Source organism: Neophocaena asiaeorientalis, unplaced genomic scaffold (genome assembly GCF_003031525.2).
Source record: "Neophocaena asiaeorientalis asiaeorientalis breed wild unplaced genomic scaffold, Neophocaena_asiaeorientalis_V1.1 scaffold49, whole genome shotgun sequence".
Classification (NCBI taxonomy): Eukaryota; Metazoa; Chordata; class Mammalia; order Artiodactyla; family Phocoenidae; genus Neophocaena; species Neophocaena asiaeorientalis.
This window is the reverse complement of record NW_020172456.1, coordinates 1,384,538-1,398,389: the sequence shown is the minus strand read 5'-3', so window position 1 is coordinate 1,398,389 and position 13,852 is coordinate 1,384,538. Positions and strand designations below refer to the sequence as shown.

The following is a 13,852-nucleotide window of genomic DNA, read 5'->3' as shown; positions in this document are numbered from 1 at the left end:
CTGGGATCAGAGAAAACTGAGTGTTCTTACCAGTAGCCCCATGACTCAGAGATTTCAGTCCTTTAGAGGACTAATCTTGTTATGTAGAACTTTGAAAAGGAGCCCATGTATCAGCTGGAAAGTGTTGATTCTGTTGAATTCTCACTAGGCACTGTGTAAAGATACAAGAGTTGTAGTCATGTCTAGGTCCTGATCACGTGGAATTTACAATTTAGTTTCATACACTGAAATAACTCCCTGGGGAAGAGATTAAAATATTGCCCCTGAAGGTTTGTAACCAAGGGGTTGGAAATGGACTTCTGTGAGGCTGATCCGCCCCCAGCCCCCCGTCCCTGAACCCCATGCTGTGGGAAAGCTGCTAAGCTAAAAATAGCTGTGTTGCTGCTCATTTCTCTGCTGCTCTCTTCCTTTTTTTTTTTTTAACATCTTTATCTGAGTATAATTGTAGAGATTTCTGTGCATTAATTTTGTATCCTGCTACTTTACCAAATTCATTGATTAGCTCTAGTAGTTTTCTGGTAGCATCTTTAGGATTCTCTATGTGAATTATCATGTCATCTGAAAACAGTGACAGCTTTATTTCTTCTTCTCCGAGTTGGATTCCTTTTATTTTATTTTTTTCTCTGATTGCTGTGGCTAAAACTTCCAAAACTATGTTGAATAAGAGTGGTGAGAGTGGGCAACCTTGTCTTGTTCCTGATCTTAGTGGAAATGGTTTCAGTATTTCACCATTGAGGACGATGTTGGCTGTGGGTTTGTCATATATGGCCTTTATTATGTTGAGGAAAGTTCCCTCTATGCCTACTTTCTGCAGGGTTTTTATCATAAATGGGTGTTGAATTTTGTCGAAAGCTTTCTCTGCATCTATTGAGATGATCATATGGTTTTTCTCCTTCAGTTTGTTAATATGGTGTATCACGTTGATTGATTTGCGTATGTTGAAGAATCCTTGCATTCCTGGAGTAAACCCCACTTGATCATAGTGTATGATCCTTTCAATTAAAATACACTAAGAAAAACAGTAAGTGAAAAGAATCTCTCGAATTTCTTAGATTACCTATGGGAACAAAGCCAACTGTTCATGCCAAGAAATGCCCATCTAGCTGTACCTAAAGGATAGATGGACACACTATGATCCCCGCAGAAATGGTGCTAGGAAACCATGAAAATGATTGTTACGTAAGCTTTGCAAGACTAGAAATCTTGGAAGCTTCCTGACATATATAGGCTGGATTCTGTTTGTCTGCTGTTCTCTTGTTTCTATAGGTTGGTAACTAAAATGGTTTATTTTAATACTCTTCAGCAAATTCTGCAATTATTATACTATAAATCGTTCAGTGCTCCTGGTTATCTCATTTTTCATTTTTTGCCTAAGACCTCATGCCTTTTGAGTGACCTCTCCCTTCAGTAACCCTTGGAGCTCCAGTCTCACTAGCCTATACATGTCAGGAAGCTTCCAAGATTTCTAGTCTTGCAAAGCTTACGTAACAATCATTTTCATGGTTTCCTAGCACCATTTCTATGGGGATCGTAGTGTGTCCATCTATCCTTTAGGTACAGCTAGATGGGCATTTCTTGGCCTGAACAGTTGGCTTTGTTCCCATAGGTAATCTAAGAAATTCGAGCGATTCTTTTCACTTACTGGTTTTGTGTGTGTGTGTGTGTGTGGTACGCGGGCTCTCACTGTTGTGGCCTCTGCCATTGCGGAGCACAGACTCGGGACACGCAGGCTCAGCGGCCATGGCTCACGGGCCCAGCCACTCTGCGGCATGTGGGATCTTCCCGCACCGGGGCATGAACCCGTGTCCCCTGCATCGGCAGGCGGACTCTCAACCACTGCGCCACCAGGGAAGCCCATCACTTACTGTTTTTCTTAGTGTATTTTAATAAGAAAAGCATCAAATACCTTGGTCAAGAGGAGGAATCTTGGGTCAGGAAAACTTATACTTGGAATGAGCATTTGTAAAAGACTGAAAGATTTTGAGTTATCAGGGTAAAAGAAAGCTATTTCAGGCGGTAGGGAGTGGCCTTCAAAATCTGTAAAAAGAAAAAAAAAAATCCAAGCATTAAAGATTTACTGTGTTTCAGGCACTGCGGCCAACACTTTATGTTCATTTTCTCATTTAGTCCTCTTAACAACACTGCCAGGGAGGTATCATCATTCCTCTTTGTGGTGAGGAAACAAGTGTATTCAATACTATCCATCCAATAGTTATTGAGTGCCTGTATTTCTAAGTGCTGATAATGTAGCTCTGAACAAGACAGCTCGTATTTTAGAGAAGGGAGATAGGCAATTAGCAAGTCAACAAATAAATAGCATAATTTTTCTGGGGCAGTATGTCATGAAAAAAGTCAGATGAGGCAACGGCTCTCCTTATGAGTCGGGGTAGGAGGGTGGTCAGGAAGGCCTCCCCAGCAGGGGACACTGATCTGAAGCCTGAATTAAGAGCAGGAGGCCGCCTTGTGGGCATCTAGGGAGGAGGGTCCAGGCAGAGGGTCTCGTGGATGTGGGAACACTGTAGGTGTGTTTGCAGGGTAGAAAGAAAGCATATGAGGCCGAAGAGTGAACAGGTGAAGGCAGGTGGTAAGAAAAGAGGCATGGGCCATGCAAGGGTCTTGCAGGTCAAGGCAAGGAGTTTGGATCTTATTCAAAGGATCCTTTGAATAAGGATCTTATTCAAAGAGGAGCAGGAAGCTTTCGGGATGTTTCAGGAGATGAGTGATGTGATTCAATTTACATATTCTCATGTTCTCTCAAGACTTTGAGTACTTTGTTCAAGGGGAGACAGGTACAGAGGAAAGAGGGAGGGGGTTGAATTGCTCATCTGGACCTCAAACCCAGGCCCTTCTGCCTTCAACACCCTTCCCAGCATGCTGTACTGTTTTACTTCATCATTGTTAATAAGAGAAAAAATGTGGACAATGATAAAGGGGAAAACCAGACTATAAACATGAAATTCAAAGCTTCCGTTATTTTAAGAAAATGTAACAGGGCTGTTAGTGCCAACTCCTGGGCATCTGGGGGTCAGCTCGCCTTTGAGTGCTGGGTCTGTGTGTCCCTTGCTGTGTTGATCTTCAGCCCCTGTGACCAGGTCACAGAGGGGAGGCTCCTGTCTAAACATTCCACTAAGAGGCGCAAAGCTTCACTTCTGAGTCTTGGGGTACAAGCAGGGGAGTTGGTTTGGGTCTGCTGAATTTTCTCTTCCTTCTCGCTCATGACCAACTCTCTAGCCACTCTTGTGCTCACCAAGCTTTGGAAGGTTAAGGGGCAGCTTGTCCGTTGTACTCTTTGCCCTGCTAAATCGAGAACCCCATGCAGCATGTGGTGCGTGTGGAGGAGAGAATGCTCCTTAAGAAGTTTTTATTTTGTTTTGCAACCTCCCCTTCCCAACTCTCCTCCCCCCACCCACCCCCAGTCCATCTGTGAAGCCTGAATTCTTACACAGGCTATCTGTCTACAGACGCCCCAGCCTTAATCATGTCCTCTATATTGTGTATGGCTCCTGAATCTATCTACTTATGTCAGTTGTTTACCAGTTCCCTTCAGCTGTCTGCTCTTTATCATATTATTGATCAGTCACTCCTGGGTGTCTCAGGTTGGGGAAGAGAGAGACAGGAGGGCTGGAAAAGGAAAGCGGGAAGAGAGTATAGCAGAGGACTGTCAGTTAAGATGGTTCCAAAAATAGCTCAGCCCGGCTGATGATAGCTCTGCTTACAGCTGCCCGTACGGGACTTGCGCACTTTGCTGAGATTCTCTGCTGAAATGTATTCCACCAGCTGCTTCTGCAGTTGGTGGCAGCTGGTGGTGACAGCAGTGGGCCGGCCACACCTTCAGAGAAGGAGGAAGCAATAGGTTGGGGGCACGTGACAGGCTCCCACACAGGGAGATGAGGTTTGTCATAGCCTGTTAGAACTCCCCAGGCATCTGTGTTCTTTTTAAAGTATGACCTGGGCACTTGATATCCAGTTTTCTTTTTCCCTCAATCTTTTTTAATGAGTTGGAGAGATGAGTTATGAAAAAGCAGTTATATTTCCCACCCACTGTATGTCTGTCTGTTATTTCGTTGTTGTTGCTACAGTTTATTGTATACATAGACTTTGTTCTCTGTTGTACTTTCTGTTGGGAGATTCAGCTACACAAAGCACTCAACCTTGTAACACTTTGGTCTTATCCAGGGCCTTCATTTACCAAGGAACCTCTGCACAACTACTGGGTCTAATAGTGTAGTAAAACTAAGTGCAACTTTTATAAAGGGCCCTGCTCCTCAAATATGCTAAGCCTGTGGCATGTAGAAAATGCAATGTGTCTCACCTTAATCTGATCTAGAAATATGACCCCTTCTCAGAATGAAATGATCTTTCACGGGCTCTCAGAATTTTGTACCCATTTTCCTCCAGCCACTATACTTTGAATCTAGTTTTTTGCATCCGGGTTCTCCCCTGAGCACTGTAGGGGTGCCCCTGTAATTTGCTATACGTGTGGTCTTGCTCTGACACACAGCACACCCTAAACCAGTTTTTAAGCTCTCTTGTAAAATTTGTCTACTTCATCCAAAATCTCTTAAGTATTGAAGTTGTATGCACTTGAAAAAGTTAAAATGTTTAAACTTTCCAGACCAGGGAGTCTTAGGAAACAGGCAAGATACAAAATAAAAGGAAAAGAGGAAAGAGTGTGCTACTTATTCTTTGATACAGATTCTGTTATCTGTCATGATATGGTGGGGAGAGGGGAGAAAAACAGCTTTCTCCTTACAAATTCCAGCTTCTGCTCCTGCCCTGAATATAAATACTGTTATTCAGAAAGGCTTTTGCCTACTTCTTGGTAGGCTATTCAGTGACGTATCAGATATGAAGAGCAATTTTATTGCCTAAGTGAGGGGCTGGTTAAAATGTGTTTTCCTCCTCTCCAGGCTCTGAGCATCTGATTTACTAGGTCAAGATGGGACCAAGAATCTACACTTTAATAAGCGTGCTCAGGAATTCTGATGTAGATTGCCTGCTGACTACCATTAGAGAACCCTAGTCTAAATTTTGATAGAATTTTTTTCACAAGTGAGGGCTATAATTTGGAACCCTTGAGAAGAGAGGAAATTGAGGGAAAATAAATCAGCATCATCTGTGTTTTCCGTGATAGTTTAGAGGAATCCAGTATTAGTTTATTTCATGACATGTATTTTGTTTTGATTTGTTGCAAAATTACTGCCTTTTTATGTATATTCCATGTCAAGGTGTGAATGGGACAATTTCCATTAGTGGAAAGGCTTTCAGCATTAGCAAAAAGCGGGGAGAAAATGACTGTGATGGAGGAGAGTTAGGGCTGAAGTCCTACAGTGCGTCGAGGAGGCTGTTTCCTTGTTGCAACCCAGGTTAGAGACACCTTTGCTTCCTTTGTGCAGACAGAGTCCCCTGCTCCCTCCCCTGAAGTCTGTCTGGATTCAGTGAAGTCCGTGTTCAAGTTCATTTAACCTACATCGCCACCTACTGTCCACCTCCATCCCCATCTAAGAAACGTTTGCTCGGGGTTGGGTGGAGATGAGGTGTGAGAGGCTGTACCTTGAGTGCAAGGGGCGACTGTGAATGCACCCCTGTGGACCCCTGTTTAGGATGCCTGATTTACAATGCTTTATTCAGAATTACAGCAGTTCTATCCTTATTTCTAAGTTCTCCCTTTATTTCAATCCAGAAGCAAATTTGGGGTTAGGAATATCAGCCAAGCTCTGATTGAAACAAAAACAAACCTCTCTCCACCTAAGAGAGGGCCTAAGGCCCTCTTTCTTGGCTTTAAAATTTTTATTTATTTGGGAATTTAGTGTTAGCTCCAACTGTGAATAATGGCCACTTTGGGCCTTTGGAGTGCTCCTGGCATTTGTCCTGCTAATTTGTGGAAGGAAATCTGAAAATGCTTTGCCCTAGTCCTTTGTTTCTTTACTTTGGTGGATTTCTTTTTTCTCTCCTTGAGATTTTTCCTACTTAAGTTGAGCAGGGAATACTCTCCTATAGCACCCTTCTCTGATTCACTTAGAAAGAGCAAGTGTCCTTTGAGAAATTCCTACTGCTGGTTGTTGGCCCTTTGCTCCTGTCCTGGCATCTCTAGAGCTGGAGATGGAAGTCATCCTATGGGTTCTCTTGTCTTATGCTTTGGCTATTCTCTTCCATGTGTTTGTTCTTCGCTTAATCTTGTATTGAAATCCATCCGTTATCTGAGCTTCCATCTTTAGTGAAGACCCACTTTTGCATGTTATGTCCTAGGATAATATTATTTGCATAGATGTAAAATCTTATTTTTATCTTTAGACTTAGGTTGGGTTAACCAGCATCTTCTCAGGTAGATTTTTTGGAACCTAAGGCAGAATATCTGTATTTGAAGTGCAGGGAAGGCTAAATAGAGTTTTCATTGAGCTATCTTAGATATAGAATAATGTTAGGTATTGATTAGAATTAGTGACATAGGTTAGATATTTGATATTTGGTATCAGATACAGGGCGATTACCAAGGAGAATAAAATAGGACTAGCACAGCTCCTTTCTTTTTTCCCCTAAACCTCCACTATCTAGGATTATAATAGAGGTTTTATAACCAAGAACAAAGTCTTTAACTCTCTTTGTTCCTCTAGCAAATTTTCTTCTGTTAAAAAAAGTCATTAAAGTATCTCTCTATTTTAGAAGTTCTTCATAAAGGCTATCTTAAACCATGCTATGCTTTTGGATCATTATAAGATTAATTAAAAGAATTTTTTATAGGCTAACAGTCTTACTTAAAAATATTACTTCATTCCTGTAACATGAATTCTTATAGACCTCTTTATTGTCTGGGAGAATGTGGATGCATTGCTATTCCTGATAACTATATTTATAATGTGGAATTGGTTTCATACTATCAAATCATATATTAAATGCATATTATATACATATTAAATTATAATATTAATATTGGTTTTCTATATAGCTATTATTTATATAACACTTGCTGCCTACCAGGCCTTTGGACTATGCTGTTGCATCCATTATTTTACTTAATTCTCCAAATAACAATGAGAGGTCAGTACTATTCTTTCCATTTTACAGATGTGGAAATTGAGGCACATAGAGACTGACTTTGCCAACAGCACACACTTCGTAAATGGCAGAAAATGAACTTGCATCTAGGGTTATCCTCCTTCCAAAGCTCACATTCTTAAACTTCTGGCTCAAATTCATCTAGTGTTAAGTCGCTCTTTAATTCACAAGTTTATCTCTGCTCATTTTCAAGAGTGTCGTTGTTGAATTTTTTCTCCTTGAAAGTTACTGCAACAAAATAGCTCTGCTTGAAGATTTCAGTCTTGCTTTACAGCCTTTTGTTCTTTGTTTGGGAAGGATAGAGGGACTGCAACTGCCAGGGTGAGCAGGATGGATGAGTCATTGTTGAGGGAAGAGGGCCGCTTCCCTGCTGCATAACACCTTTCATGTTTCCAGTTGTGGGCCCCTTGCTCTGGTCATCGTAAGGCATTTGCCTGTCCCTGCAGGAGGGGGAACGTCTACTCCTTTTGTGCGTTTCTGTCCAGCCCCTCCTGTGCATTCAGTAAGACCTGGCTCTTTGGGGCTAGGGGTCTCCAAAGTTAACAAGGAAGTCCACATTCTCCACTTCCTCAGTACAGCCCTGTCGCAGTCCTTCTTGTATATAAGGTCCTGGAAACCACAGAGCTTGTTACCTCTAGAAATTGCATTGACCTGTGCATTGCTCTTCTCTTTCTAGAAAGAGCGATCACAGTTCCCAAACCTTTAGCCAACACTTGGAATAGAGGAGCTGAGTTTTTTGAAAAAATTCCCTAACCCGGATGTTCCCAGACCTGAATTGTCATGAAAAACATGGAGCCTTTGGGGGGAAGAAAGAAAAGATCCTCAGGATCCAGAAATGTTATTTTTCATCAGTGCCTCCGGGAAGATATGACAGTCAGTGTTAGGTTCACACTCCATCTCATCAAATTCTAAGTTTTTCCAGGAAGAGAGTAAAGGAAAACTTTTGTCTTTCTTGGCTGAAGGGTTAAGGTTTAATTCCTCCCTCTGCTTTTGGGACTCTCTTAGCCACATTCCAGTTCAGGGGACAGCTCCTTTTAAGTGGGTGCTCCCAGTGAATGTGCTCTTCAGTGGGGATTCTGGCCAGGAGTTGTCCAAGGACAGGCTGCCAGATCCACGCTGGCAAAGGCCTCAGAGAAGCAGGACGTGGGTTAAGCCAAAAGATATGAAGCTTATGGGCATGCTGTACTCCATACCTTCCACTAGCTCCGTTCATTTAATGGTTGTTTGGTGAGCACTGTGTGTGTCCGGGAGAGTAGCTGGTGCTAGAGAGTCAATGGCGAGCAGACAGACATCGCTCTTCCTTCATGTAGCATACTAGCTAGTGTAGAGACAGACAGTAAACAAATAAACATCCTGGTGCACAGTGAAGAACTTCACTTCCTAAGTGCCATGAAGGGGCATTTCAATGTGCAAAGGTGTGCGGCCCTATTCCGGGCTGGCTGTGGTGTGTCAAGGAGGGTTTCCTGAGCAGGTGACATTTGAGCAGACCTTAGAACGATGAGCCGGGGTTTAGCTAGCCGAGTGGGGGGGCATGAAGAGGCCCTTCAAAGAACACAAAGTGAATGTGGCTGAGGCCAAGTGAAGTATGGGTAGAGCGGCGGCAGACAAGGCTGGAGAGGAGGGGAGGTCAGAGCATGTGGGCCCTGGTCAGTCACGGTAAGCATTTTGCAGCTGAGCTCCCGTCCTTTCACCTTTCACCTTTCACCTTGATGAAGCCAAGTCTGCAGGCTTATCCTCACCTTTTTCTGCTTCTCATCTGTTTGTGCTGGTCACCTGAGCCTCTCACTAATCCATAGCCTCATCTGGAGTGAAGGAAGTGCTGACAGGCAGTGAGCGTAGACCCGACCGTGGGCTGTACGCCAGCTCTGCAGACCATTCTTGGAGTAAGCAAGGGGGTGCAGGTGAAACGTGTCTTCTCTGTGGGCTGCGCTCATTGTCGCACCCACCCTGATGCCCACTGCCCTCCCTGCCCACCTCTCCTCGCCCCTTTAACCTGTCCAAGGCAGGCTGACCAGCCTTGCCACTCTGGCCAGTGATTCGCCCAGATGAAGCAAGCAGGATCTCATGTCTTATGACGTTGGAGGGTTCTGCAGGAATGAAGAGAGCACCCCCCACTCTGCACGCACAGACACTCCTCAGCCAGCTTCTGCTTCTCTGAGACGTGCAAATAGTCTCTAAGTGTTTTTACGCATCAGTGCTCCGATAAGGGAAACTTGTACAAAGACTAATTGTTTTTATGCTTCCTTTCTAGAACATGAACACATTTGAGTTTTTGTTTCTTGTTCTGGAACATTAATGCAAGGCTTGGGAATATCAGCTTTACAGTTTTGTTTTCCTATTCCCAGAATAGGTTTAAAACAGAGAGCAACATGCCTACCTACATAACTTCTTCAGTGACAGTTGTTTTAAAAATACATAGCTGTCTTCTAAGAGAGCTATTAAGTAGAGAGAAAGTCAGTGAGAGTGGACATTAAGGGATTATCGTGAAGGTAGCCTTATGATCATGACTGTCATTGCCGTTGTCAAAGAGGCATTTACTAAATGGTAAATCCTGTTTAGTATTTGCTGCTATAAAGAAAATGACAAAGTCATAGCCTTTGTCCTGGGAAAATTTCAAGCTATGGAGACAGCCTTGATTTATAAATATTTGAAAAGGGCATAAAGGTAGCAAGAACCAAAACAAGAGATTGCAGAAGATTGGGTCAATAGATAAATGGACTTCAGGTATTTATATTACTTATACATCGAAGGTCACAACCAATCCGGGTTGCTGTTCTGTTAGCCAGGACAGGGTGGCTTGTGCTGTGGTAACAAACTCCATACCTAGTAGCTTAACACATGGAGCTTATTTCTCACTCCATACTTCATATTCATCACAGAATGCCGGGGGCTCTGCTTTGTGTCATCACTCTTCAGGGAGCTAGGCTGACGGGCCCTTCACCGTCGGGCATGTTGCTGGTTCCCCTGGAAAAAGGGAGGACCTAAGGGCTGTTGTGACTGGCATTGAAGTGTTTCTGCCCAGAAGTGACACTTTACTTCCACATACATTCCGTTAGCTCAGGCAAATCACGTGGTGATATGTAGCTCCAAGGCAGCAAGAAAGTACAGTCCTCCTTTAGGAGGAAAACCAGAATGTTGATGAACAATGAGAAACTTCTGGTTAAATTTAATAATTACTCTAGCCACAGTAATTGATCAATCAGCCTGTCAAATGATAATAACACGACTACTTATCAGTAATGGAACACTTCCTATGTACCAGCGTCTTTGCTGAACAATTCACATACGTTATTACATCTAATTCTTTACCAGCCTCTCAGGTGGGTTGTATTATTATCTCTCTTTTCCACACGATAAAATTAAAACTGGGAGACTTTAAGTAACTTGCCTAAGGTTACACAGCTAGTATTTAACAGAGCTGTGATTCAAACCTACTTCCTCCTAATTTGAGAGTCTGAGCATTTCTCCAAGATTCCTATCATGTAAGTGAAGTCTCTTGACTTCCTGTGCATAGTGCTGGAAGGAACAGAGTAAAGTGATTTCTGACCTAGTTACTTAGAATTGCTAAAACATGTCTCTGCTTTGCTAAAAATCACCTCTGGCTTTGTTGGTCTTTAGAACCAAATGGATTCTTTTTCTTTTTGTAAACTCTTCTCAGCCCTGTTCTGCTTACCTTCCTGTTTTTATGGTTGCTAAGATAATTTTTCCCTCACATGAGTTCCTTGAGAATTGGCTTCCCAGGCACTTTCACATTTTTCTAGCATCTAGGATTACTAGGGCTTAGAACATCCTGTGATCACCAGGACACTGTTAGGGAAGGCTCGTAGTTGAAGAATTCTTAGAAAACGTAGTCACTTTTTTAAACTTCACTTACAAGCATGTTCCCCAAAATCACTTGTTTTCAATTCTGTTTTAGTTTTCTCCTATTTGTGAATTAAGTCTCTCTTTTTTGTTTTAGAACATTTTATTAGTTCATTATTTTCTTTTCCATTATATCTCCAGTGTCTAGCAAAATGCCTGGCACATATATCTTAAAAATGAAAGAAAGAATCAATGAACTGGTGGATTTCATGTTCAGGTTCTTCTTCAACTGCTCTTCCCTGGTTATCTCCTTCACCAATGTTTGGACAGATCGCCACTCTGCTCTTAATTATTCCATTGTTTACTGCCTGTATGATTGTGATAAATTTTGTAACCTGTTCTCTCACCTATAAAGTGGGGATAATGGTGTGCCTACCTCTTAGACTTGTGTAGTGAGTATTAAATAGTTTCATGCTACAAAGAACTTGGAATATTAGCTGACACAGAGAAAGTACAATAATGATCTCTTTACCCTTTGTCTTGGGAGTCAAAATTGTCCTTCAGATTTCACTTTCAGGTTCTTTCTTACACTGCCTTATACCTAAAATTTCATGTCCTTTCTATACGAATTCATCACAGGGAGTTTAATTGTATTATTGCCATAGTGTGAGTTACTCCTTTTAATCCAATCATTTATAATCTGTTCAGGTTATTTCCCCAGAGAGTGATATTTGTGTAAGACGTTCATTCTTTTCGGCTTAAATATTAGTTATTGAGACACGATGGGCTTGATTATTTGGGCTCCATGCATATAGCCACATATTCATTCATTGATTCCTTTATCCATTCAACAAATATTTATTGAGAATAATTATAGATGTGCTTAGAGGCAGAAAAGAATGTTAAAATCTTTTAGGCCAGATCTACCCTCGTTTCTACACATTTAATACTAAGCACCTAAAAGCTGCAGTGTCAAAGTTGTCTCACTGAGAACAGTTAAGTGAAGGAGGATTTCATTTTGTTCTCCTTCTTGGACAGTCCCATTCACCGCAGGAAAGACACTCACATGAAATCATGAACTTGTGCTCCTGTATGTTTTCTTTGTACTAATGGGAACATTTTGAATCAAATATGAAGAACACTAATTCATATATAGTCTGAAGAACCTCAGTTTTAAGTCTGTTGTGGTTGATCCCAAGTCTGTACGGACCTAGGGAGAGTCTAGAGTACCATGTTTTGAGGTCTTCAGCCTGGCAGTCTCACATCAGGGAACTTGAATGTGGTTACAGAAGGATGCCAGAAGACCTCCTGTATCAGTTTCCTGTATCAGTTTTCCATGAAAATTACCACAAACTAGTTGGCGTACAACTATATACATATTGTTTCTCTCACAGTTCTGGGGGCCGGAAGTCTGAAGTCAGTATGCTTCCTGGAGGTCACTGAGGCTCCCTCTAGAGGCTCTAGGAGGGTCCCCATTCTTGTGTCTTCCAGTGTTTATGGCTGTCAGCGTCCCTGGACTTGTGGCTGCATCACTCCAGTCTCTGCCTCCATCTTCTCATGGCCTTCTCTGCTGTGTGTGTCTGCTCCTCTTTGTGTCTAACTTATGACGATACTTGTGCTTGCATTTAGAACCCACCTGGCCAATACAGGATAAGCTCCTCCACTTAAGATGCCTAACTTAATCACATCTTTTGTTGTATGCAGTAACATTCACTCTTTTGCCATTTAAGGTAATAATCACAGGTTGTGGGGATTAAGACGTGGACATATCCTTTCATGGGACTGCCATTCAATCTACCATACCTGGGTTCAAGTCCTTGTTTGACTAACTATCCACAATTAGGCAAGTTATCACATCTTTCTGAAATTCAGTTTTCTCATCTGTAAGATGAGATATCAATGCCCAGTTTACAGAGTTTTAATGAGAAACAGAAAAGAGAATGTATGTGATGTTCCCTAACTTAGTTCTCAACATAATTAGTTGCCTTAGTTCCAGGTACTCAGAGGGTAGAACAGATTTTAAACTGTTTTACTTTAAAGAAAAAGGTGGCAGAGTGGAGGGGGCGCAGGCGGCACTGGCCGCGGGTTGCGAGCAGGGGGGCTGGCGGAGCGCCTTGGGGCGCAGTGTGGGGCACTCGTGAGCCCAGGGCAAGGTGTCCAACGAACAGACGGCGCCCCGGGAGCCTTGCCGACCGGCAGCAGGACTACAGAATGGTACCCCTAAATGGAGAGAGATTACAGGGCTGATCAGAGAGGATGAGAAACGAGGAAGGCTTCTGAAGGAGGGCATCCTCCGATTCTTCCCCCACCTGAATCCCTGTTGCTTTGGAGACCACCAATGGGACTGAGACCTGGTATGAGAGCCTGCACGCTGTGTTGAAGGCTCTAAATGCCACTCTTCACAGCGACTTGCTCTGCCGGCCAGGGCCAGACAACCTGACTGAGGAGAGGCGGGCCAGCCTACCTGGCCGCGATGACAACTCCTACAGGTACATTCTCTTCGTCATGTTCCTATTTGCTGCCACTGTGGGCAGCCTCATCCTGGGATACACCCGCTCCCGCAAAGTGGATAAGCCTGTGACCCCTATCATGTATACATCAAGAACCGTGTGTCTGTGCTCTAATGCTAAGAGGCCGGGGATGGCAGAAGATCAAGATTCCTGAGGATTATCTTGTGGGGCCTCCAGAACTCAGCTATGTGTTACATCAGGCCTCAGTGTTCTAATCTGTAAGATCAACAAGAAACAGTACTAAGGGAAGTCATCACTGGGGAAGGAGGAGAGGATCTAGCAGACCTAGGCCTTGTGGATAAGGATTTTTTCCAGCAAAGATAGACTTTATAGACAGTAGGAGCCCTTTGAACAAATATATAAAAGTGGCAGGAGTTCCCTGGTGGTGCAGTGGTTAGGACTCTGTGCTCTCACTGCCAAGGGCCTGGGTTCAATCCCTGGTCGGGGAACTGAAATCCCACAAGCCGTTCAGTGTGGCCAAAAAA

At 43.0% G+C, this 13,852-nt stretch overlaps 1 protein-coding gene and 1 pseudogene across 2 annotated transcripts in view; both read left to right on the top strand.

The window, feature by feature from the left end:
* The window catches only part of NRXN3 (neurexin 3), a 1,577,176-nt gene that overhangs the window by 589,348 nt on the left and 973,976 nt on the right, over positions 1-13,852 (top strand). The gene's annotated exons all lie outside the window — the stretch shown is intronic.
* On the top strand, positions 13,082-13,481 carry LOC112394866 (potassium voltage-gated channel subfamily E member 3-like; annotated as a pseudogene).